This window comes from Zea mays, chromosome 3 (genome assembly GCF_902167145.1).
Source record: "Zea mays cultivar B73 chromosome 3, Zm-B73-REFERENCE-NAM-5.0, whole genome shotgun sequence".
NCBI classification, from domain to species: domain Eukaryota; kingdom Viridiplantae; phylum Streptophyta; class Magnoliopsida; order Poales; family Poaceae; genus Zea; species Zea mays.
Window position 1 is genome coordinate 67,942,456 of NC_050098.1, and position 7,229 is coordinate 67,949,684.

The window sequence follows — 7,229 nt, forward strand, 5'->3', positions numbered from 1 at the left end:
CAAATCAGTCACAAAAATAAAACTGGATGAAAAATAAATCAGGACAGACAAATCAACGATATAAATGAAAAATATGGACAACAAAAAAAACAAATAAGTGACAAAGACAAAAAAAGTATTAAAAACGACCACCGTGGGGTTGTATTTTACCAAATGAGCTAGACAAGTTTTCTATATAGAATAGAGCTCGGCGCCAAGATCTATGGCGCCGAGCTCGGTACCACGTCGGCGCCACGACATCCGTTTGTGCCAACGCAGCACGTACCTCGGCGCAATAGCCTATGGCGCCGAGCTGTGTTACCTCGGCGCCACAGGCTACGGCGCCGAGTAAAGGGTCCAAAAATGACATTAAAATTTTCTAAGGTCCAAACGTGATTTTTTTTCCGATGAAGGACCAGAATGCAAAAAATTCGGGTGAGTAGGTCTGTCAATCCATAGGTTCGGTCACTATTGATCGCACGTAGGGCGTTTGATGGACCGGGCCCATCGGAAACGACTGCCGTTTATGAGGTAACGTGTTTTAGTTGTTTCACGTGTGCGCGTCATGTTAGCTACATATACCGTTTAATGTCCTAAATATTCTAAAAATATAAAATTATTTATGAATAATAGATTTTTTACGGAGTGTTAGCTTCATAGTTTTATCACATCGGATATTTAAATATCTATTACGAGTATTAAATATAGTTTAATTATATACATAACTAATTATATGGTTGAATCCTAAACGATAAGAAAAATATGAAGCATAATTAATTCATGGCTAACAAATATTTATTGTAGTATCATATGAACAAATCATGAACTAATTAGTTTTAATAGATTTGTCTTATCGGTTAGCCATCATCTGCGCAATTAGTTTGGTAACTATATTTTACATTTCTAACTAGTATCTAAAACTCCAACATGATAGGGATTAATGTTTAGTCAGGGGAACCAAACATGGCCTTAGTTTCAGGAATAAGTACTTTTTATATTTTATGACTTATGTAAATTTTATCATGTTTTATGTATTTTTTATTTATCTTGTATGTATTATGTAATTGGATGCATTTTTATTTAAATAAAACAATGTGTTTTGAATAATAAAAACTTATAAAAGAAAAACCGATATGACACTGAGGTGACTATAAATTGATGATAAAGGAAGCTAGTAGATAAGGATTGACGATGGATGACAATAAAATTGATAATACAATTGCTAGTAGATGTGATGCGGCGTGGCAATAGATATAGATAGGTACGGAATAAATCTTAGGGTTGGTTTAGTGACCAGGAAATTGAAGAGGATTCCTCTCCATAAATCTTCTCCAATTCTCTGGTCACCAAATCAACCATTAAGGTGGTCTAGGGCTTGAGAAAAAAATATGAAGAGAGAGGAGCATATCTAATGTATATGTGCAATGTTTTTATCTCAGAGCTTGTTCCAAATAATGTCTCAGATTCGAAGCTAATGTTTGACTTGTCCTTTGCAAGCATAAACGATTAACAGTATATTGGGATCATTAATATTAATATTTTTCTTACATTATAGTATCTTTATGTGTTCTCGTTAAAGAAAATGGCTATTATTGGTAAACATAAGGCAACCCATGCTTCCAATTATCAATTCACCATAAAAAAAAGTTGGTATATGTTAGTTCTGAAAAGTCACAGGCAAGAATATGATGGTTGTTTACTTGTTACCAGATTTTCCGATGTCTACTCGGGCATTATTTGGCTGCTCGCTGAGATGTTTACTTCTTGTGAACGTACTAGTGTGTATAGGGTGGTCTAGTACGCTTGAAAGGTAGAATACTTGCAGGTCTAGAATGGAAACGGATGTCATGTTGCTGTAGTTGCATTATTGTCAACAAGCTAAGCTAGGCTGTTTCGCTTGCATCACTGCAACTAGCTAGCTTAACAGCATGGTCACATCGTGCATCTAGATGTAGGAATGAAATAACCAATCCGGATCGTTTTTTTTTTGGGTTCATGGCCGGACTCATGGAAACAAGTTGTGTCCAATGCACTTGCTTGCGGAAGAATCATATGAGAGGATAGGTAGCGTAGAAAACTCTCAAGTATATTATTTCAATAGTTAGTTTTAGATCCTGTTTGTATCTAGATTATTATAAGAAACAGTAGAAAAAGAACAACCTATACTGGTTGCTAACCAACTACAGTAACGAATTCTCAATCAGTACTTCGCATCGAGGACTAAAGGCATCAATATTTAGTCCTGGTTAAATGAACCGATACTAAAATAAACATGGCCATTTTATTATATGTATACTTACATTAAAATTAAAATGAATGTATATATATATATATATATGCAACAAAAACCAGTGTCGTTTGTATGCCATAAAAATCTTAAGAACTACAGACCTAACTTCCTGTAAAATATCAGAGTCAAAATTAACAGGAAATCAGAGAGGTAGTGTCGGCCTCAAGTTCGGTAGTGCTGGGTCCAGAAGTGCCGAGCACACGGGCGGCAGTGCCGGGCACCGAAAAATGCCCAGAATGATCTCAAACTTCACATATAGTTTGCGCGGGGTAGAAGACGGTTACTAGTGAACAAACCAAAAATCAAAGCTTAGATCAGAAAATCCGAGAGAGATGGGGTTTTCTCAAAACGAGCCTAAATGAGAATCAACTCGGGTCATGACCAAGAACTGCACTGTGAGGGTGTACGCAGTAATCCAAAGAGTCTATATCCACCCAAATCAATCCCCAACAATACTCATGTCGCAAAAACTCGAAGGTTCTCCACAAATCCACAAGAGAAGAGGAAAGGATAAAACAAAACTTCAGAATTTAGCAATTATCAAAAATTGAGATTGAGAAGTGAACAAAACATGTGGGTCGTACCGGCGACCCTTCCTCGAATTATACATGAAGAACAAAAACCAAGTCGACGGTTACAAAATTGACGCGGATCCCTTGGTTAAACTGGTGACTACCGAGACAGAAAACTAGGAGTACTAAAATAAGAAGCCTAAAGAAATGGCAGCCATAAGATGCTTGACTAACAAGCCTGTCCCTCTATTTATAGAGGGTTATTTGTATTTTGTAAACTACCCCTATTTATATGGAGTCTATTGACTCCGCTAGGGGAGAAATAGACCAACTCATAGGTTTTCGATTTGATGGCCACATGCTCCACACGAACTTGCTTCGCCTTGACAAACCCTTAGCTGTGATGCCACGTGCCGCCACCGGATCCCTCCAGAACCGCCGCCATCGAGTTTTGAGGCCCAAACTTAGCAAAACCCAACATCCGTAACGCAGGATGGTGTTGAGGCTCAACCACCAAACCGTCATGAGTATCACAGCACCACATGTGCGTCCTCCATGACCAGACATGTGTCCTGCCAGTCCTCGATCGCGCCAACAGGATGGTCCACTCCACCATATCCTTACGCGAGTGCATGTCCCAGGTGTCAACCACCATGGATGGTCACCCATCTACTCCAATTCGTCAGCCAAGATCCAACACTCGTCCTTCATCGCTCCCGGTCCATCAGCACGAGACCGCATGACCTTCACCTCAGCCGTCGATTACTGTCCCTGTTCTCCACACCTAGACAGCACAAGCCGACCGACATGGTTGCACATACATAATCTCACACTCGGGTCAGTCCACTGAGTACCCAAGAGTGCTACCCGTTAAGACAATCACTCATTATCAACCCAAACCACAAGGGACAACTCAATCTTGTGTTCGCAATCTCCCATTTGATGAGTGCAATGTCAACACCACCACATGAACATATATAAGCAGAAAGAGGAAGAAGAAGAAGAAGAGAAACTCACTCAAATGACCAAAAGCCAGAAAATGGCCAAACAAGTCATCCAAAGTAAGCAAAACTTGGTCTCCAAAGAAATGGGCAACGACTCAACACGACCAAGTATAAAACGGTTTGTCCTCACAAAGAGGAAAAAGTAGGGCTCAACACCACTAGCCAGCCAACAAAACAAAATCAGCACAAAAGCTGAAATCAAAGCTAGTTCCTCCAGAAAGAGGCAAGTGGCTCAACACATCTAGCAAAAGCTCCAAAATCCAATGTCTCTCCCCCTGAGAATCTCTCCCCTTGCGAAAGTAGTCTCCCAAAGCAAAAATCTCTCCCCTTTGTTAGGAGGCAAAAAATCTCAAAGTCTCTCCCCCATATTGACAAGTGAACTCATCAAGCACAAACAAGGGTAAAACAGAAACTCCCCGTGAGAAAATGCAGAAATGCAAAAGAAAGGAGAATATGCACGAGCTTCAAAAGTATACCAATCAGTGTAAAAATGCTCTAAGTGGTGTTGTGCTATGTGTGCAGCAATAAATTCACATGCCATCAAATGTTCAAACTGACTATATGCACAAGATATATTAAGTGTAAGCAATTTGATTTAGTTTTAAACAGTTCAAAAGAGAAGTTCACTACTAAAGACAGCACTAGGCATATAGTAAGAAGGAAATCAACTAATTGCCAGTCAAGGTAAACCAGGTGAAGTACCCCCAAACAGTGGCCACTCATCATGTTAGAAACATACCTGAAAATGATACTAGATGATAATCTCAATATTTATCGGATTTTGCAGTGGATTACAAGTTTTAAGGAAAGAATGTGAGTACGAGAGGTTATAAGCATTGTCATTGTCTAACTTTTCAATCGGGTGTAGCGTATGCAGAAAAGAAATCAGAAGCTAAAGACACCGGTTTGATCATCCACTACCGTGCTCAAGTTCATCTAAAGGTGCAAATGGAAGCAGTTTCTATAAAGAGAGGTGGAGACAAATGCAAACCTATCTCAATCTTTCTGAATTTTTCACTTATTTTGATTTTGATTTTAAGAACATAACTTATGATTCAAGACAATGAATGACTCAGAGCATGAGACATAGCCATCTAGCATACTAGTGGGAGCACAAAGGATTTCAGACACATCCTATATACTCTAGGTGCCATTCTCAAATGGTGAACATGTTTTGGATTCAGCAAGTAATAGTCAAGTTCACAATTATGAAAAAACAAGCTTATCAAAACCTCTTGATCAGCCTTGCTCACGGTCATGAGCGGCTCGAACCCTCACATGAGTAACTTATGGAATTAAATTTAATTAGTTATTTGCATCACATTGTGGTTTATTTATTAATTATGATATCTCATTATTTGGGTTGGTATTTACTTATACTTAGTAATTGCTAATAAAATTTGACCAACTTATTAAAAGCAATGCTCAGCTTTAACCATTATTTATTGATCAGCCTTACACTGCACATGAACTCCCACCTTTGGTGAGTTCATGCACATTATTCCCCATAACTTGTTGAGCTATGATCTTTTGTGAGCTCACTCTTGCGATTATAAACCGCTCCACAGGTGAAGAGCAAGTAGCCAGGAGGAGGACTACTACGTGGAGTACGAGGAAGTCTAGGTGGCGTCTCCCAGTCAACTTGATGGCGCCAATGAATAATTATTAGTTTGCTTTATTGTTATCATTTATTTTTGTAAGACACTTCCGCTATGTAATAATGTTTATGACATTTATCTCCATACACTTGGTCATTAGATGTGTTGTTGTTCTTTGACGCACATATGAGATGCACCCGACTTTATCCCTTAAATCTGGGTGTGACAATAGTTTTAACCTTTGTTTCCCAACAAAATAAAGTTATTAGATGATAAACAATATTAATATAAATTTAATGCAACTGGAATGGATCAAAAATGTGTTAGAATGAATTAAATATGAATTAAACAAGCTCCTGGAATTATTTCTATACTAAAAATCATTTTTTGGTTTATTTTTGAATATCTCTACTGACTCTGGACTGTGTACACAATTACTAGATAGTATAGGGGTTAATTCATAAATTCCTAGGGCACAAATGGAATTACTTTGCACTGTGGGTTCATTTCTGTTAAGTTCGGGGGTTTATTTGTAAAAGTCAAATGGCGAAAGGGTATCACGAGATCTAGGCCGCCCGATCTGAATTCTGGGATCCAGATTAGATCGGCCTAACCCTTATGAAGCTTACATCGAGGGCCATCGATCCCCAGATCGACGGTGGAGGCTAGGGTTTCAGGTAGTCCGGCTTATCGACAGGCGATGGTCGCGATCGTCTCAACGAAACGGTATGCCCAGGCACCAACCAGGGTCGATGGATCCGCGACCCACGGTCCAGATTTTATGAACCCATGATCTAATATGTGCTATTGATTACACGATCCAACGGGCAGCGAGCGCCGCAGCTCCTCTCGCTTCTCAGCGACGACCGTGACGGCGACGCCACTCCCCTTCACGACGGATCTCGCCGGAGGCACCCGGTTTCCAACCCCCAATGCCCTAAATATCGATTGAAACACTTCTACACGACGTAGGGCACACGCTGCGAGTATGCAGGGGGTAACGTACCGATGATTCAGGCAGCCAGAGGTTGCTCCACGACGGACGGTGGATCTGCGACGGAGGTGATAATCCTGGCGACGAATTCCGCGCACTCCAGCCGATAATCACTCACAGCACGCTAACGTCGACCCTCCCAGACTTCTTGTAGTGCACTCTAGATGGTCACGAAGGCTTCATCGGCGGCGGGTGATTGAGCCCGCGGCGGCGGCAAAACTCCCTCCCCCTGATCTCTCTCCCCACGGCGCGATGTTCTCGGTGGTGTGAAATCGATGAGGGTTGTTGCGCGGGGTCTGGAGCACAGGCCGACCAGCTGGCCCGCGCCGAGCGCGGGTGGTTTCAACTACCCGCCCGTGGCGATATCACGGGGAAGGGGATACACATGTCAGTTAGCGGATTTCGGTCATGGGAAACGTGAGTGGATATTTTTGGCTAGAGCAGCGTGGTTAGTTAGGCCTCCCTATGTCCCTTCACGACAACAGGGCACATTCATAGCCTTTGATAGGGTCATGAACACTGTTCTCTATGACTGCGCCGAGCTCCAACCACCCTATGGCCTCCATCCACCTTTGAGAGGACCAACACACTACTGAGCTGTTTGTGTTCCGTAGTGCCGAGATTGTCTCCATAACAATTAAGACATTGTCGTCTCGACTACCCATACTCGTCGTCAGCTTGGTCGCCACTGTCAACCCAACACCTCTCCTGGTGGCTCCGTGGGGTACCTCCCCCGTTCTCTCCTCGTTTACTGTGTCATCGCAACCCACTTCCACCGACTATGTTGCTAACTCTTCCTCATACCCCACCACTTCTGACCACAGTACTGTTTCTTTACCCCATCCTTGCAGC

At 41.5% G+C, this 7,229-nt stretch overlaps 1 long non-coding RNA gene across 1 annotated transcript; it reads right to left on the reverse strand.

Moving 5' to 3' along the window:
• Positions 1 to 2,830: 2,830 nt before the first annotated feature.
• On the reverse strand, positions 2,831 to 6,826 carry LOC111591131 (uncharacterized). Its single transcript, XR_002750290.1, has 2 exons — positions 6,390 to 6,826; positions 2,831 to 3,565 (listed from the first exon to the last, which is right to left on the reverse strand). It is a non-coding gene; the product is annotated as an uncharacterized lncRNA (long non-coding RNA).
• Between the last annotated feature and the right edge of the window lie 403 nt (positions 6,827 to 7,229).